General features: G+C 38.7%; 1 protein-coding gene across 1 annotated transcript in view; it reads left to right on the top strand.

The window, feature by feature from the left end:
• ACTA2 (actin alpha 2, smooth muscle) overlaps nucleotides 1-17,634 on the top strand; it is a 231,902-nt gene that overhangs the window by 134,748 nt on the left and 79,520 nt on the right. The gene's annotated exons all lie outside the window — the stretch shown is intronic.

The following is a 17,634-nucleotide window of genomic DNA, read 5'->3' on the forward strand; positions in this document are numbered from 1 at the left end:
TGTTTGGAGGACAATGGGACCTTTTTAAAAACTAGACTTCATGCTTTTAGAATGAATTATAGATTTACAGAAAAATTGAGATGTTAAAGAAGCAATATTTCATATGTTATTATTAACTGAAGTCTACTTTATTCAGATTTCTTTAGTTTTTACCTAATATCTTTTTTCTGTTCCAGGATCCCATCCAAGATACCGCATTACGTTTAGCCATATAACTCCAAGGGCTCCTCTTGGCTGTGGAAGTTCTCAGAATTTCTTTATTCTTTAATGACCTTGACAGTTTTGAGGACTACTAGTTAGGTATTTTGTAAGGCGTTTCTCAGTTAAGATTTGTCGGATGTTGTCTCATGATTAAACAGGGGTTATGAGTTGGGGAAGGAACATCACATAGGTAATGTGCCATTTTTACCAGATGATATCAAGGTTACATACTATCAGCATGCTTAATTAATGACTTTGATGTTGACCTTGATCTCCTGGCTGAGATAGTATTTATCTAGTTTCTCCACTGTAAAGTTCTTTTCCCCACTCCATTTCCATACCCTACTCTTTGGAAAAAAGTCACCATACACAGTTTACACTTAAGGAGTGAGGAGTATCTACATCAATTATTTGGAACTATTTTTCTACATAGGAAAATGTCTCTTTCATTTATTAATTAATTCCGTTGTTTTTTTTATGTCAGTATGGACTTCCGAATATTTTTTTTATGCTTTGGGTTATAATCTAATACTATGTTATTTTGTTGCTCAAATTGTTTCAGCTTTGGCCATTGAGAGCTCTTTCAGTTGGTTCTTGCTGGTCATGTATTGTATAAGTATGACTATCTTATGTGGCAATTAGAATATTATATACATCAATTTAAAATGTTTTAATTTGTTCAGATTATACAACTAATATATACTTATGAGACATAATTTCAATAGTAATACAAAATGCATAAGAAGTAAAATTCACATAAAGTACATCACTCAGAATTAACGTTTTAGCATATTACTTTATATTTTTATATGCATATTTAGAGATCTTACTGATAATTTAAGCTTACTTAACACATTCTTTGGTCTTCAAAGAAATAGAATATGGAAAATGTCTTGATGAAAGAGAATATTTGTCTCTGAATGGGTTATTAGTTTTTCCCAATTAAAAAAGGAAATAGGGTGATCAATGACTTAAACCAATATAATTTTGTTTGTTATAAAAATAATTTTGCAAGTTCCTTGGTAATTAAAATTATGAATCTCTTCTTTGTAATTCATACAGACTAGTAGCTGAAGTTATGTATAGAGCTAAACCATTGTTGATATAGAACTATGTTTTTATTAAAGTTTATTGGGGTGACAATGGGGTTAGTAAAGTTACATAGGTTTCAGATGTACAATTGTGTAATACATCATCTATATATCACATTGTGTATTTACCACCCAGAGTCCTTCCATCACCATATATTTGATCCCATTTACCCTCTTCTACCATGCCCCTCCCCCCTTACCTTCTGATAACCACTAAACTATTGTCTGTATCTATCAGTTTTTGTATCTGTATTTGTTTGTCTTGTTCCTTTGTTTTCAGTTTTACATTCCACATATCAGTGAAATCATATGCTTCTCAACTTTTTCTGTTGAGAACAATGTAGAACTATTTAATAGATTATTACCAGTAGAATATTTATAAGGTATACTCAGAAAATGGCCATGGATTCCAACCAATTAATGGAATAAAGAATGTGGTGCCAGAAACACATTTTCAGTACTGAGAATAAAGTAGAAATACAAGAGAAACCTCTGAACACTACTAGTCATACATTTCAGCTATTTATCCAACTTGAAAAATTTTAATTCCGTCATATGCAATGTTACTTTGAATCCAATTATAATGGTTTCTGACGTGGAATACCTCTACTTATTAATTTGGAAATCTAGTCTCTGACTTCCAGATTATCAATGTCAATTTTGTCTTCATATTTAAATAACCTACTTAAATCTACTTGGGTTTTAAATTAATATTCAATTTATTAGTAAAAATGTAGAAACTTAGTTTTCTATAAGCCTTTACATATTTTGTCAACCTTGTAAGTTTACTAATTGAGTATGTGTTATAGAAAATAAGAATTATTATTTCTTGGAAAGTGATTAATGTTTGATAATCTAATTTTAAACATATTAAACTATTCACAAATTTAATAAATTATTTAAATATTTTAAATGCATTTATAATTATTGTTTAATTTTCATGTTACTTTAAAATTTGCCACCCCAAATATCAAGTTTTCCCCAAATACTTAAACAATCATATACCTAATAAATTAACTTACAAATATAGTTAATCTCAAATTACCTTAAACATCCCAGTATAATTTACATATTTTTGACATATTATTTTATTACATTTAACTCACTTCCAGAACTCTGAAATCAATTACATGATTAGAAATCTATTTAGGCTTATAGGTCAAAATCTCTTAGCCACTGCAAACCCTTTAAATTCAAATATTGGGAAGTTACTCCATTGATTACAAAGCTTATTCTTAAACCTAGCACCCAAATGGTAAATCTGAAATTTCAATTTATATTTTAGTATTAATTTTCCAGGGATGAAAAATCATTTACGTTAAAAACAAAAACAAAAACAGAGGCTGCAGAAGAAATGCCTGAAGAAGATGCAGACCAATAACGCTGAAGCCGTGATACACGAGCTGAGGCTACCAAGATCTTGTAAAGCTCATACAGGTCAAGCCCAGGATCCAAAGGCTGTCAGTCAACTTGCCTACATCACCCACCTCAAGCTCAGGAAACGTGCTTCTGTTCACATTGCCAAGGGTCTCAGGCGCTGCCAACCAAAGGCTAAGTAAGGCCAAGGCTCAAATCAAGACCCAGCCTTCAGCCCAAGTTGCAGCTCCCGCTCAGGCACCCAAAGGTGCCTGGACGCCCATCAAGGCTCATGAGTAGAAGTCTCTGTCTGCTGTTGTGAAAGCAGAAGGACTGGTGTGCCCCCTGGGCAGCTGTCTGCATGCCGTTAGTGTCCTCCTATGCTATTTGTACAAATAAACCTGAGGCAAGATCTGTAAAAACAAACAATCAATACAAATGGAAGGAAGGAAGGAAAAGAAAGGTTGGGAGGTGACTGAGTGAGCCATCTTAGGTTTCCACCCTTTGGCCACTAAACTGCACTGGTTTATACCACATGGATCAGAGAGAAGCTATTTGCAACTCTGCCAAGTCCCCAAACCTGCCCAAGTTGAAGATTTTTAAGCAAACTAAATAATTGTTGTTGTGTTAAGCCATTAATTTTGGGGTGGATTGTAAGCAATAGATAACTGAAACATTTTGTAAATAAATATATGGATCAGCTTAGAATGTTTTACTAGGGTGACAATCAACTTCCAACTCTCAGAAACTTACAACAGCAAATGTTTATTTCTCACTCAAATCACTTGTCCATTATGGGTCAACAGCACTTCTCCTCTAAATAGTCTTTGCTCTGGACCCAGGACGAAAGAGCAGACTCTACCTGACCTCATACGTGACCTCATAGTAAAGGAAAAAAAGGAAATGAAGGAACCACACTATGGCTTTTACAGCTTCTACTCAGAAGAGGCTCACCTTGCCACTCATACTTCAATTCAATCTGGGCAGGAACATAACCCTGCTCTAAGGAGGAGCACAGGTCTCCAAGGTGTGCATGCATAACTCTCTCACAGGAGGGAGTGGGGAGGAATATTTTGATCTGCGAAATCTAAGCAATATTTTGATCTGCTAAAGTGAGCATCCTGTATGGAGGAAGAACAGTAAAGAGTCAATGGTTTGGACATTTCTAAAATCTAGGTTCAGAAAAAACATTGCTCACATATCAACACCTCTTAAATGTTGCCCACTATCCCAGCCAGAGTGTAAAATTCTTCTTCTGTTCTCGTAACACTTAGCATTTCCCTCCTCAATATGTATCATACTTTTGTAATGACAGCAGGTCCTCGACTAATGTCATTTCATTCAATATTTTTTCATTATAATGTTGATGAAGAAAAAAAAATTAATTTCCAGCCGGGGCCACTGTCTACGTGGAGTTTGCACATGCTCCCCGGTCTGTGATTCTCTCTGGGTACTCTGGTGTCCTCCCTCACCCCAGACAGGAGCATGTGAGGTGAGGTGGTGTGTCCACACTGTCCCAGTCTGAGTGTGGTTGTGGGTGTGAGTGTGCCCTGTAATGGAAGGGAGTCCTTTAAGGGTTAGGTTCTGCCTTGTGCCGTGAGCTGTGGGGATAGGCTCTGGCTCCCGCAACCTTGAACTGGAATAAGTGGGTTAAGAAAGAATTATTTTACTTGCTTTTTTCATGTTTCTCAAATGTCTGTATAGCTCACATTTATTTCAATGTTTAATATTATAAGTGTTTTGGGACTTTCATTAGAAGTTTGGTGATGTTTTTGTGACCAGAAATAAGTTGTAGGAACTTAACTCTTGTTCATATCAATTAGCCTGTGGCAAAATTGGTTCCATTAGACATCATTTCACTTAAAGTCGTAGTTTCCAACAACCTATCAATGATGTGAAGTGAGGACTTTCAGTACTTTCTTGGTGGAGGAAGGGCAGATGGTCACAGAATGAGTTTAACCTGAAGGCTTTCTCTAAAAGGCAGTGAGGTGTTACAAAGGATTTGTGAGCATAGGAACATAGCAACCTGCCTTATATTTTAGAAAAACTGTTCTGGTAACAACCTGGAGAATGGATTCAAGTAGGGTGAGAATGCGGCTGGCTGACAGGAGTTCTAAGGTTTTATTTAGAAGAGTGTAAGTAGAGTCTGAATAAGTTGATAATGGGACAAAGAGCAAGGAAGTGATTAAAAATATTAATAAGTTTCATTGACCAGCATGGGTGATAGAATGTGGAAAGTGAGGAAGAAAAGGAAGGCAGGGATGCTTGCGTTTTCTAGCTTCAACGATTCCTCACTAAGATGGTGTGGGGACAGAGCCCCAGAAAGCAGTTTCCAGGCTCTCAGCCTCATGTGGAGAGGTGCTGGCTCAGATGGTGGATGGCCATCGGCTGTGGCTGGTTGGCCATCAGCTGTAGCCATTATGCCATTGGTCACTGATATAACTGCCACGGTTACAGAGGGGAGCCGAGGAGAGTGAAGGAGGAGACTGAAGAAGAGTAAGGAGAGTCGAGGACAGTTGGTCGGTTGGCAGCAAAGCGGACAGCAGATCGCACGTCGTGTAAACCCAGCCTCCAGTGAGACCATAGTGGTATGACTTCCCTACCTATGGCTCCGTGGGTGTTCCTTTTTGGCCTCACCATGTCCTGCGTTCTTATGTGGGGAGCAGGAACAGAGACCCCGCAGGCTGCCCCGCCGGACACCCCGCACGACAGATGGAACAAACAGCTGACATGTTTCTTGTGTTATCATTTCTAATTTTCCAGAGGGCCTGATATTCTGCAGAAGAGGCTTCCAGGAACATGTGTAAGGCATGAATTTCCTATTAATGTACCAACTAACTGCTGTAATATGTTAAAGGTCTTAGCAATTTCTTACCCAAAATGAACATGAGAAAAGATTTTGACCAAGAAAGGAAGTGATGGTAATCAAATTTAGACCTGAACTCTGCTGAAATGTGTCTGAGAATTCCTGGCAAGGATGGATGTAAAGTCATCTGAAATGTTTACTGCTCCATAACAAGCCATGAAAAGACACAGAGGGTTGGTTAACAGGCATATCTTCCTGGGAATTTTTCCACTTGAATGGCAAGGAGAAGCTATCCTTTGAGAAAAGAGGAAGGAGAGAGAATTCATCTGCCCAGATTCCCCCCAAGTGATGTTTCCCAATGGTCAATTTTTTTCTGCACAAGAAGGTAATGCCTTGCGCTTCTGGGTTATATTATCCAGTCCCTTCAGTGACCTCTAAGTATTCTAAATCCCAAGCCCTTGTGGAATTTTATATAAACCACAAAATGGAGATTAAAACCAGAAACTCCAAGTGTGTAGGTGGGCAGCCAAAGCAGACATAATGCACTCAGCGCAAGTTACTGGGTTGCCTTAGGCAGCAAAACGATAGGGCTAAGCAGAGTATAGGGCACTGTACTGACAGGTGGGCTAGTATTTGGGGTCCTGGGAGCTAGGTGGAGTTGAAGGAATTTGAAGGGGTACCTAAGATTTGTGCCCCGTGCATAATCCATTCTTCTTTTCTATGTCATTGCTGCATACTAGGTGTACGTTCACATTATCTAATCTTCACAACCCTACACACATTTTACAGGCAAAGAAATGAGAAGGTACATGTGTTGGCCAAAGCCACATTGAAGGAATGCAGAAATTTGGAAGGAACTTACAGGTCACTGAACTAAATTGGCAGGCTGGGAGGACAGTCTCCTCCACTTGACTGTCAGCGTCATGGAGTTCAGAAGCCCTGTCTGCTCTACTCCCCCTCCATTGCCAAAGACAGATACAGTGTCTGTCTCATTGTATGTGTTCAATTAGTATTACTTAAATGAATTTACTAAATAAGATGCTCCATTACGGGAAAAAATGTTATACATGCAATTCTTTCTCCTCAACTTTTTTACTGTGTAATTATTCAAAAAAAAAAAAAACAACACAGGACTCTAGGCACCTGAATGTTGAAAAAATTTAGTCTAAAAGAAAAAAAAAGGGAGTCTCAATTATACGCAACCTGATATTTCATTGGTATGAATACTTTTCTCACCTACACTCTATTATTTGTGAAAAGGTACTCACTTAGAGCAGACTTGAATCCCCACCTCATCATTTAAAACCAAATCATTAAGAGTTTAACAATAAACCAGCTGACTTCTTAATCTCAAACGTTAAACTCTAAGCATGTAACCTAAACTACTATACAGTAATCAATTAGCAAGACAGTATAACAGCCTTTGAAGAATAACACTTATTAAAATCCATACCAATGTAAATTGTTAAGCTCCAAAAGCTTTGAATAATATTATAGATATTATGTTTTTTTCATCTTTGACTGCTATAATTAGGTTTTTGTTTGATGAGAATTGAATATGGCATCATTATTTAATAACACAACATCTTGAAAAACATGTTTGCCAATTATGTATATTTTGAGTCTAACCAAGAAGAGGGAAGTAAAGTATAAAATTCATTTTACAGCTGCACGTTTTTTTTTTTTCAGAAATAGGCAAGCTGATCCTAAAATTTATATAAAAATGAAAAGGACCACCGAGTTGCCAAAACAACCTTGAAAAAGAAGAATAAAGCTAGAGGACTTACATTTCCCTATTTCAAAATGTACTATAATTAAGACAGTGTAGTACTGACACAAAGATAGATATATAGATTGATAGAATAGAATTAAGTGTTCATACATAAGCCCTTACATTACATTAAAAAATTAAGAGGACTACATTAAATTAAAAGCTGCAAATGATATCATTAATAAAATGAAAGACAACCCACAGAGTAGGAGAAATATTGCAAATGATATATCTGGTAAGTGACTTGTATCCGGAATACACAAAGAACCTTACAATACAATAATAAAAAGACAAATAATCCCATTAAAATATGGGCAATGGACTTGAACAGACATTTTTCCAAAGAAGATATACAAATGGCCAATAAACGTAAAAAGATGTCCAGTGCCGTTAGTCATTAGGGAAATGCAAATCAAAACCACAGTGAGGTACCACCTGTTTCCACTTAGGATGACTATAATACATAAAGACAAACAGTAACGCGTTAGGCAGAATGTGGAGAAATTAGAACCCACATTCATTGCTGCTGAAAATGTAAAGTGGTACAGCCACTTTGAAACAAAGTTTGACACTTAAAATGTGAAGCACAGAGTTCCCGTATGATCCAGAAATTCTATTTACGCCTAGGTATAGAGCCAAGAGGAATGAAAACATATGTCCACACAAAAATGAGTACACAGATGTTCATAGCAGCATTATTCATAACATCATGAAGCATAAACAACGAGAATGTCATCAGCTGACAAAGAAAATATGATATATCCATACAATGGAATATTATTTGCCCAGAAAAAGAAATGAAGTACTGTTACTTAATACAACATGGATGAACCTTAAAAATATGCTGAATGAGAAAAGCCAGTCACAAAAGGCAGCATATTGCATGATTCCATTGATTGGCAATGTCCAGAATATACAGACAGACAGCAGATTAATGGTTGCCTTGGGCGGGGCGTGGGGAAATGGGGACTCACTGCTAACAGGTATGGTGATGAAAATGTTTTAAATTTAGATAATGGTGATGGCTGCACAATTCTATGAATATACTAAAAACCATTGAACTGTGCGCTTTAAATGGGTGAATTGTATGGGGGTGTTGAGGGGGAGGAGGAAATATTTAACTTCTTTGAGTTCAGTTTCATCCTTTGTAAAATACTTAGTTCACAGGTTTTTGTTGGAGTGACAGTGCATGTATGTGCCTAGGTGAAGACCTGGCACCCAGGAACTATCCAGCAATATTTACTCTCCACAGAGATGATGATTTTTAACCATTTTCAACATGAATTTTAGATAAGCTGATGAACAGAATGGACCATGTTCTAGACAAGTTTACATGCAAGCTCGATTTAATATATAATTTTAAAAGATTCAAGGCCCCTTAAAGACCATCCACAGGTCCATTAGATCCGTCAGTGTTTCCCAAAGGGTCATCACTGGAATTTATTACTGGAAAAAGATACTAGGAATTCAGATTTCTGTGCTGCACCTCTGTATGTAAACCTCTGGGCATGAAAACAGTCCTCTACATTTTAGACTTACCCTGCCTGTTGCCTTGTGTGCACTCTCTACCGCAGAGGTTAAATGACCTGTTAAAATGCTCTGACATTCGGGATTATTTACAGGAATGAGTGAATATAGCCCATGTGCATCAGGAAGGATGTGCTTTTCTGTGCTGGGCTTGTCTTTCCCACTAGACAGCAAGCCCCCAAGTGGTGGAAGCTCTGCCCAGCGTCTTCCTTTGTGTACCTGCACAGCGAAGCTGCTTGGACCTGAGTGGGTACTTCAAAAAGGAGCGTCACTGCCTGGCGTTACAGGAAAATTCACCCCGTATGATGGTTTCAATCAGGGTCCAGCAGACACTGTCTGTATTTGAGTTTGTAATGACTATTTTGCAATCCATTACTCAGAAACATGAAACATTTGAGATTTCCCAAGTCCCTCTGTGAATATCAGATGGCTCCTTACTGAGTCAAAGCTACAAGTTCAAAGATACAAAATTGGCAAAGTTTAACCCACTTATAGATTTGATTTGATTGTGCTAAAATCCAGCTTTCAAAAAATGGGTACACACCTTATCTGCCTAGAAAATGCCTTTGAAGAATAACTTTTGTGGAAATTTTATATATATATATATATATATATATATATATATATATATGTATATATATATATATATATATATATGAATAATCCCACATAATTCTAATGTCCACAGCCTGGAGATAATCATCTTTAAGTTTTCATGAATGTCTGTTCATATCTATATAGAGATACCTTTAGATATTGGTAGGTATACAGTTTGGGGTCATATCCTCAAGCAGACCTTTCCTGACTTCCTCCCCCCACTCCAGTCTAGATTAGATTTCCCTGTTGTACCAGTTCATACTTTTCTTGATATCTCTTATTAGAGAAGAAATTATTTAATTACTGTAGATATTTTCTGCTGTGTTATTTCTACCATGAGATAAACTCAATGCTGTATTCCTAGCGCAGGGATATAGTTGGATAAATATTCAATACATATTTCTTGGGTTAAGAAAATTTAGTTTTAATGGTCTATGTTGGTGTGTTTCTAAAGCTACTTAGCTGCTATCTCAATCATTTTGTCAAGTGCAATCCTGAAAGAATCGTGGGGAAACAAAGAATGCCATAATAGCTCTTATTAGGAATCACTGCATTTTGTAAACTTGAAACAGAATAGAGAATTCACACACACACACACACACACACTTTATGAAAAGCGATATGAGGCATAGAAGATACATGGCTGACTTGAGCCTGTTCTGGGTCATCTTATTAAGTGTCAGTTGAGAACCTTCTGTAGGTAGGGGCAGGCACACACCTCAGATAACTCTAGAGCTCATGCCAGACTCATGTTGGTTTTCAATGAAAGTTCATTAGGCTTCTAGTGAAGGTATGACAAAGTTTTCTTAAAAATGCCATCACTCCTTATTTTTGGAATCTCTTTAGAGTACAAAACCTCAGTCTGACTTGTCAGTAGAAAGACGTATGAATTTGTACAAATTTTATCTTCTTGGAGCCTCAGTTTCTTCATCTTTAAAATGGGGTTAATGATACCTGCCATAAAATCTGGGAATAAAATACATTGGTGAAAATAAAATTAAAAAGGGTTCTTGCATGGACCAATGATAATACGCCATAAGTGGAAGAGTAAGACCAGTTCACACCTTTCCATATCTGAGACCCCCCATCCTCACTCCCCGCAGGAAACCATCTCAGTAAAATTTCCTTTTCAAACCCTTGCTCTTGTTTACAGTAAGGGCAGAGATTGAGGTAAGGGTGTAAGGTCATCTATTGAAGCTATTACTATTGTCATCTGTGTTCTGAATCTTTATCCAGAGAAAACTAGTCCTAGAAAATAGACACTGGCAAGCATTATATATGTTTCATTTTCTTCATTTTGTCACCTGCTGAAGCAGAAGAAATCAGGAAAGCCTTTGGTTGCTACTGTCAGGCAGTAAGCCATTGCATTTCCTTTTCTGACTGTACAGTAATTAAAGTCTGCAGCTTCATGTGAATGTTTTTAGTGCCAAGAAATACACTTTCATGAAAGAAGCCAGACAGGTAAGACCACATGTTTTATGATTCGATTTATATGAAATATCTAGAATAGTTAAACTCCAAGAGACAGAGAGCAGATTGGTGGTTTCCAGGGGCAGGAGGGAGGGGAGAGTGAAAAGTGACTGTCAATGGATCCAGGGTTTTCCTTGGGAGTGATGACAATGTTTTGGAACTAGATAGAGATGATAGTTGCATAACATTGTGAGTGTACGAAATGCCACTGAACTGTACATTTTAAAATGGGTCATTTTATGTTATGTAAATTTCATTCCCATTCAAACCAGAAAGGGACTTTCCAAATTCCAAGTTCTTAAGAAAGTCCTTTCTTAGAGAAAGGATGAGTAAGGTGTGATGCATAGGTCAATCACTGAAAAGCTGAGTGCTGGAGAAGTGGAGAAAATGCTGATAGGCAGAGCGTGCTGTGTACAAAGACGTGGCAGGATGGGGTGTAGCAAGCACTGCACTGAGACTCTTCCCATGTACTGATGCCGTCTTCAGATTTTTCAACAAATGGTCTTTGTAGACCCTCCAAAGGGCAATCAAGTCCATATTGTTTATTGTCTGTCTCCCGCTGCTAGAATCTCAGCTCCACTGTGGCAGTCTGGACATTTTATTAACATTTCAATGAAAAGCCTAGAATGGTGCCTAGCTCAAAAATAGCAGTTGTTCAGTAAATATTTGCAGAAAGACTAATAATCCCGCAGTTCCATTTAAATACCTTCTTTTCTCAATCAGTGTGAAGTTTGAACACAGCAAGTTGCTCCACATGAAGCAAGTTTCTGAAAACTTTGCTAAAAGCCCTATTTGCTGTTACCTAAGACAAGAGCATGACACCTAGGCTCAGGTGCTAGCGTTATCACACCCAACCTATTGCATCCTGGCCATGGGTCCAAGGGGCCAGACACGTGTTTCTCCTGTGATATTCACCCTTTGAATCAGACCGCCCATGTTGGGGCAACCGCCCATGTTGGGGCAACAGCCCAGTGGGAGAGCATCCTCTGAGGAGTAAGGGGCCGAGTCTTTGCTTAGAAATTGTGAAAACCCTGCCAGAACTGGTCCAAGACACCCTGGTGGTCTGTGATAGCCATGATGGTGAGCTCCTGGAGGTTTGTGGAACTTCATTGTTATTCCTGCCCACCTACCTGTCTCAGCAGGGTGAAGCCCATGATTCAGCCATTGCCAGAATGAATTTGGAAGCAAAGATAAGCCCATTAGAGTCCAAAGAGGAAGATCAGGACAATTCTGTTGAGGCTGCCAAGTCCTGTTACCCAAATGTTCCCACAAGTGAGGTGAAACGTCTAGGAATGCTCTCCAGATGTCCCAGGTCGGACTGTCACCCGAGAACTATTTCCAAGTACTTGTTATGAACATACAAAGATGACCAGAATACAGATTTCTGCCTTTATTAGTTAAACTATGTGTAGTGGAGATTTTGTAAAATTTTTATTCAAAAATAGAATATAATAAATTCCATTATAAGGGAAGCTAAGAATAACTTCTGTTATTCTAACTTCTGCTAAGAATAACTTCTCTCCTTGCACTGAAATGTATTTGCATGGTGCAGTTTCTCAAATTGTGGTCCAAGGGCCTTCAGCATCACAATTGTCAAGGGTGTTTGGTAACAGGCAGATTCCCAGGCACAGCCCTGAACTTACTGAAACATCTCTAGGAGCAGGACCTGGGAATATGCATTTAAAAAATCTCCTCTGGTGGTTTCTATGCACATTCATGGTTAAGGACCAGTGTCATCATACATTATGACTTATTACACTTGCACAGGTATTTTTTGTCTTGTTCCTCACAATTATAAGAAGGGCAGGTGAGATATGCTTTCATTTTATAGAGTGGGAAATGAAAACTCAGAGATGTTAAATCAAGCCATACAGTTAATTTGTAGCAGAGCTAGAATCTGAACCAGGATTTGCATGAATCCAGAGCCAATCCTTGACCTTCCCCAACTGTGCTGCTCCTCTACTAGGAAAAAAAAAAAATCAAAATATGATATGACTGGGGTATATGTTCATAGGGATAACTGTTATAGACAAGCAACGGAAAAAAAAGCTAGTACTAAGAGAAACACTGTCATCTTGTTTGTGGCTGCCTGAAAACATAGTAGCCTTGTTATTGAACAGGGGGGTCATTTCCTCTTGCTCACCTTGGTTCATCTGCGATGGGTTTGTGTTGAGCCGTCGTCATTCTCCTCTGATACAGCTGAATGGTCATTTGGATTTGGTAGCTGAGACTTTTTTCCCTGGCTGAAGTTAATTTCCTCATCTAGGGCGGGGACCACAGGATCAGTATTAATGCTGTACAATAACCAGCAGATCCAAAGCACCCTGGGTGAAATACTTTCTGGACCCCAAATATCCTAGATTTCTAAGTCTCTAGTCTTTTTTTATTATTTTTAAATTCTAATTACTGGTTTAAATTTTATTTTGTCATGGTTACAAAATCTTCCAATGAAACCAAGGTGATCTAGTGTTGGGGTGTAGGGCTCCCCCATCTGCCACTCCTCTCCTCCCTTCAATTCCCTCACACTGACCTGGGCAAACTCATATGCAAATCATCGTAGGGGGTGGTCATGGGGCAGATACATCATACAGACCACAGGACTATCCAGACAGCCCCCAAACAGCCAGTGTTATCTGGTCAGGTAGACATGAAACAATCAGCCTCCCAGATGACCAAAAATCTGCTTAAGCCGCCCCAGGCATCCGTTTAAATTGTCAATCACTGCTCAGTCCTGTTTTAGAAATCTTCACCCGTGCTTCCCCTGCCTTCAAAGGCAAACTTTCCAAACTGCTGCATAGAAGAACTACAGCCAGTATCCCCCTACTGCTGCCCGCCACTGCGCTCCCTCATCCTTCCCCCACCCCCAAGGCTCCAGGCCTCTCTTGGTCCCCCTGCTCCACAACACTGCTTTTTCTTGAATCGCTCCACTACTCTTGCTCATTCCTGCCACAGGAGCCTTATGCATGCTATTTTTTCCTTCATATTTCAGATCAGTCATTTTCCTGACCTCATACACTATAGGGCAAATCCTCCTGTCATCATGCTACCCCTTTACTTTTCCTTCTAATGGCATCGGTCAAAGTTGTGACTTAGCATTTGGTTGTGTCACTATCTTGTTAATGTCTGCTTCTGAACTGGAGTCTCTAGGAGGTAACGGTGTTTATAGACCAGAGCCAAGCACAGTGTCTGGCACAGAGTAAATGTGCAACAAGCATTTATTGAATGAACGAATGAATGAATGAATAAGTGAGGTTAATTCTGATTAAACAGTCTATCCTTACACTCCTCAAATCGTATCTCCCAAATTATATATTTGTGAGATTGTTTAGTGCCAGGTATCTCAAAATTGCTGCTTAAACCCTATTTATCTAAACACAAACTTCAAGGTAGGAAGAAGTTAGATACCAATTTTAGAGTCCTAGCAAGACCTTGAAAAATTGCAATTTTCCTTGACAACAACGTGATAATTTCTGAAAATACTCTGTCTGTTACTGGTTGTGTGACTGTGGATGCATTCATTGGCCTTTTAAACCCTCACCTCCTTCATCTGTAAAATGGGGATACAGGACCATTGGAAGGAGTTGCCAGATAATGTACATTTAATCCTTCCCCATTAAGTATGATGTTAGTCACAGGTTTTTCCTAGGCCTCCCTCACTAGATGGAAGAAGCTCCCTTCTTTGCCTAGTTTTGTGAAAATTTCGTCATGAATAGGTGTTGAATTTTGTCAAATGCTTTTTCACATAAGCGTATAACATGGTACATAGTAAGCACTCAATAGAGTTAGTTCCGCCTTGTCTATTTTCTTTTTATTTTCTTCCTCCTTGTAACTTCCTCATTAGCTGGTTGGCCAGCGTTGAGCAATATGGAAACACTCTCCTTCTGCTCAGGGCAGCTCCAGGTCTGGCGTCTTTGAACTTGGCAGAGGCTTGCATTGGGAGTTGCGAGTGAAAGAGGCCCAAACCTTTAGGTAGGGCTGACCCAAACATGGTTACTTAGAAAAGTCCATTTTCAGCACCATCCTTTTCTCCTTCAGACCTTGTCCAGGGTCTCCCCATTCCTCAGCTTCGTCGAGATGCCATGTTTACCTGGGCCTGCTGCCCTAGCAGTGCCCACGTTCTGGGTCATTGCCCCCTTGCACTTCTCCACCAAGTATTCAGTTTAAGGTTAAACAAGTCAAGTAAGAACTAAAGTATTAATGGCCATGGTGGTTAAATGTCTTTACATTCCTTTGTAACATTTATTTTTTGTAAAATAAATTATAACATTTTTATTTTAATAAAGCATGATACCTCAAAATGATAGGATACTATGTATCCAGAAAGGACATTATACTGTAAAGGAAGTAGCTACATTTATTAATATAGAAAAGCAGCCATGACTTATCATTGAGTAAATGCAAAATATAAGCATATATAATATGATCACTTTTATTTAACCCTGCGTGTGTGTGTGTGTGTGTGTGTGTGTGTGTGTAAATATCTGGAAATTCACTAGTGGTTACTTTTGCTCCATGAGATTGGGTGAATTTACACTTTCTTCTTTACACTTTTCTATATTACTTAAATTTTCTAAATGACTATGTGTTGGCTTCATAATCCAGGAAGAAAAACAATGAATGCATTTGCTGGGTTGTACTTCAGAATCATCATCACAAAAACACAGGAGTCATTTGCTCCTTATGTTGTTTCAGGAATGAATTAGGAATTGGTTGGCTCATTAATTTCTGTGGCCATTTGTGCAGCAAACTTTTCTTGAATGCTTACACATGCAAGATTAGTCTGACATAACTCCTACTCTTTTCTTAGGGTGATAAGCTTTATATTCGTATGTGATTTTTTACAAAGAGAGTGATAATTATAATACAGTAACAGGTTCCATGTTTGCATGAGCCAGGCACTCAGCTAGGCACTTCACACAATCATCTCTAATCCATGCTACAAAAAGTGATGGAGGCATATGAGCCCTGATATGGAGATGGGGCCCAAGCTCCATGAATGCTGGAGTAAGGTGTCTCTGGCCTGAGATACTAGAGAAGTCTTCATAAAAAGGCGGCCTTCAGCTAAGTCTTGATACAGGAGTGGCATTGGTCCTTTGTAGGTGGGAAAAGAAAATTCCAGGTTAAAAATAATAAAAGAAAAAGTGCAGAGAAGAGGTAATCCTTAGGTCTGGTGGCTGGACCATTTGTTAGAATTGTTGGAGAGAATTTCAAATGAGATATGCTTGATTGGGAGCCCACTGAGGAGAAAGCTTTTGATGCCAGATTTGAGACGAATCTAAAGTTCCTGCCATCCATAATCCAAGCTGTATACTTCAGAAAGCAGGGTTTGTGATGGGTGGTAGGAGCACGCCTCATAGGAAAAGAAATAGTTCCTGGCTACTCTCATTTCATTCATTCATTTGGGTGGCTAGACCAAGTTTCTTGCACTGATGGTCTTTCTTTCCTTATAATGACCTCGTTATCTGGTTGGCCAGCACTGAGTAATGTGGAAACAATCTGTTTCCATCTGCCACAGCCTCATGAAATGAGGGCAGTGTTAACCTTTCACTTGTGACCATTTCATTTGTTATAGTCTTTGACTGCCCCCTCGTGGCCATTTCAATGCATTCTACTGCCGGCTCATATATTTTATTTCCAAAGCAAATAGCCTGAAAAATTCTGTTAAGTCCAAAGCTTTGCATGAAAGACGATGTATATCACTTGTAGCTGTTTGCGTGGTCTCCTCAAAGTTTTGAAAGACATCACTACTAGCCGTGTGGTGTTTTCAAGCATCCAACTTCATGAATCACATGTTATTATTACTCACTTGCCTATGGAACACCAGAGATTAGTGTAATTACAGAAAATCTAGATTTAGCACTTACCATGTGCCAGACACTATTCCATGGGCTCTAAGTGGGTATCTCATTCAAACTCAGAGCAGCACTACATGGCAGCTACAATTATTATCCCTTTCTTAGAAGTGAAGGAACTGAGGCCTAGTGAGGTTAAGTGATTTGCCCATGGTGGCAAGGTCCCATGTCTCAGAATGGCAGAGACCAAATATACTATCTTCAGAAGCAGCCCTTTTAACCTTTTCTTTATGGCTTCTTTCCTGCCTTGAAGGACCTTATATCAGGGGAATGTGTATATATATGTATATATATACATATACCGAGGGTGCCAAAAAATTGTATACGCTTTGATCAACGTTGCTCAAGCAGTAGTAATCATCAAAAATGTCTGAAGTCAAAATGACTTGCATTCATCTTTTGTTATCAATATATATAGAGTATAACAATTTTAATAGTTTATTCCTTTCTTAAAATGTGTATACATATTTTTGGCACCCTCTGTATATATGGAATTCCATGTGGATTTCCATATATACAGAGGGTGCCAAAAATATGTATACACACACACATGAACACACAAATACACAACAAATCAAATAGTACAGGGTGCTTGCTGAAATGCCAGGGGAGGTCCTGAAGACAGTTACAAATAACTTCAGAAGAGACTCCAGGCTTTCAGAGAGTTGCTGATGACTTCTTGGGGGAACGAGTGCTTTCTCTGGGCCTTTGAGATGGGGTGGAATTTGGCTACATGGTTTTTTGGGAGGGAGGGAGCACAGGGTGCAAGTAGTCAAGGACAGTATATAGAGTGAGAAACAAGAAGATATGGGCATTGAGGAAGCAGTGGGAAATAGGCTAGAATGACATAGAGGGAGGGGAAGCATCTTAAAGGGCCTTGAATACAGGTGATAATTTAATGACATGATCATTTTTTAAGAAAAAAGGTCAGGCTCCCCATATAGCGAATGATTAGCCACTCAC

The sequence above is a fragment of the Rhinolophus hipposideros genome (assembly GCF_964194185.1).
Source record: "Rhinolophus hipposideros genome assembly, chromosome: 15".
Taxonomy (NCBI): domain Eukaryota; kingdom Metazoa; phylum Chordata; class Mammalia; order Chiroptera; family Rhinolophidae; genus Rhinolophus; species Rhinolophus hipposideros.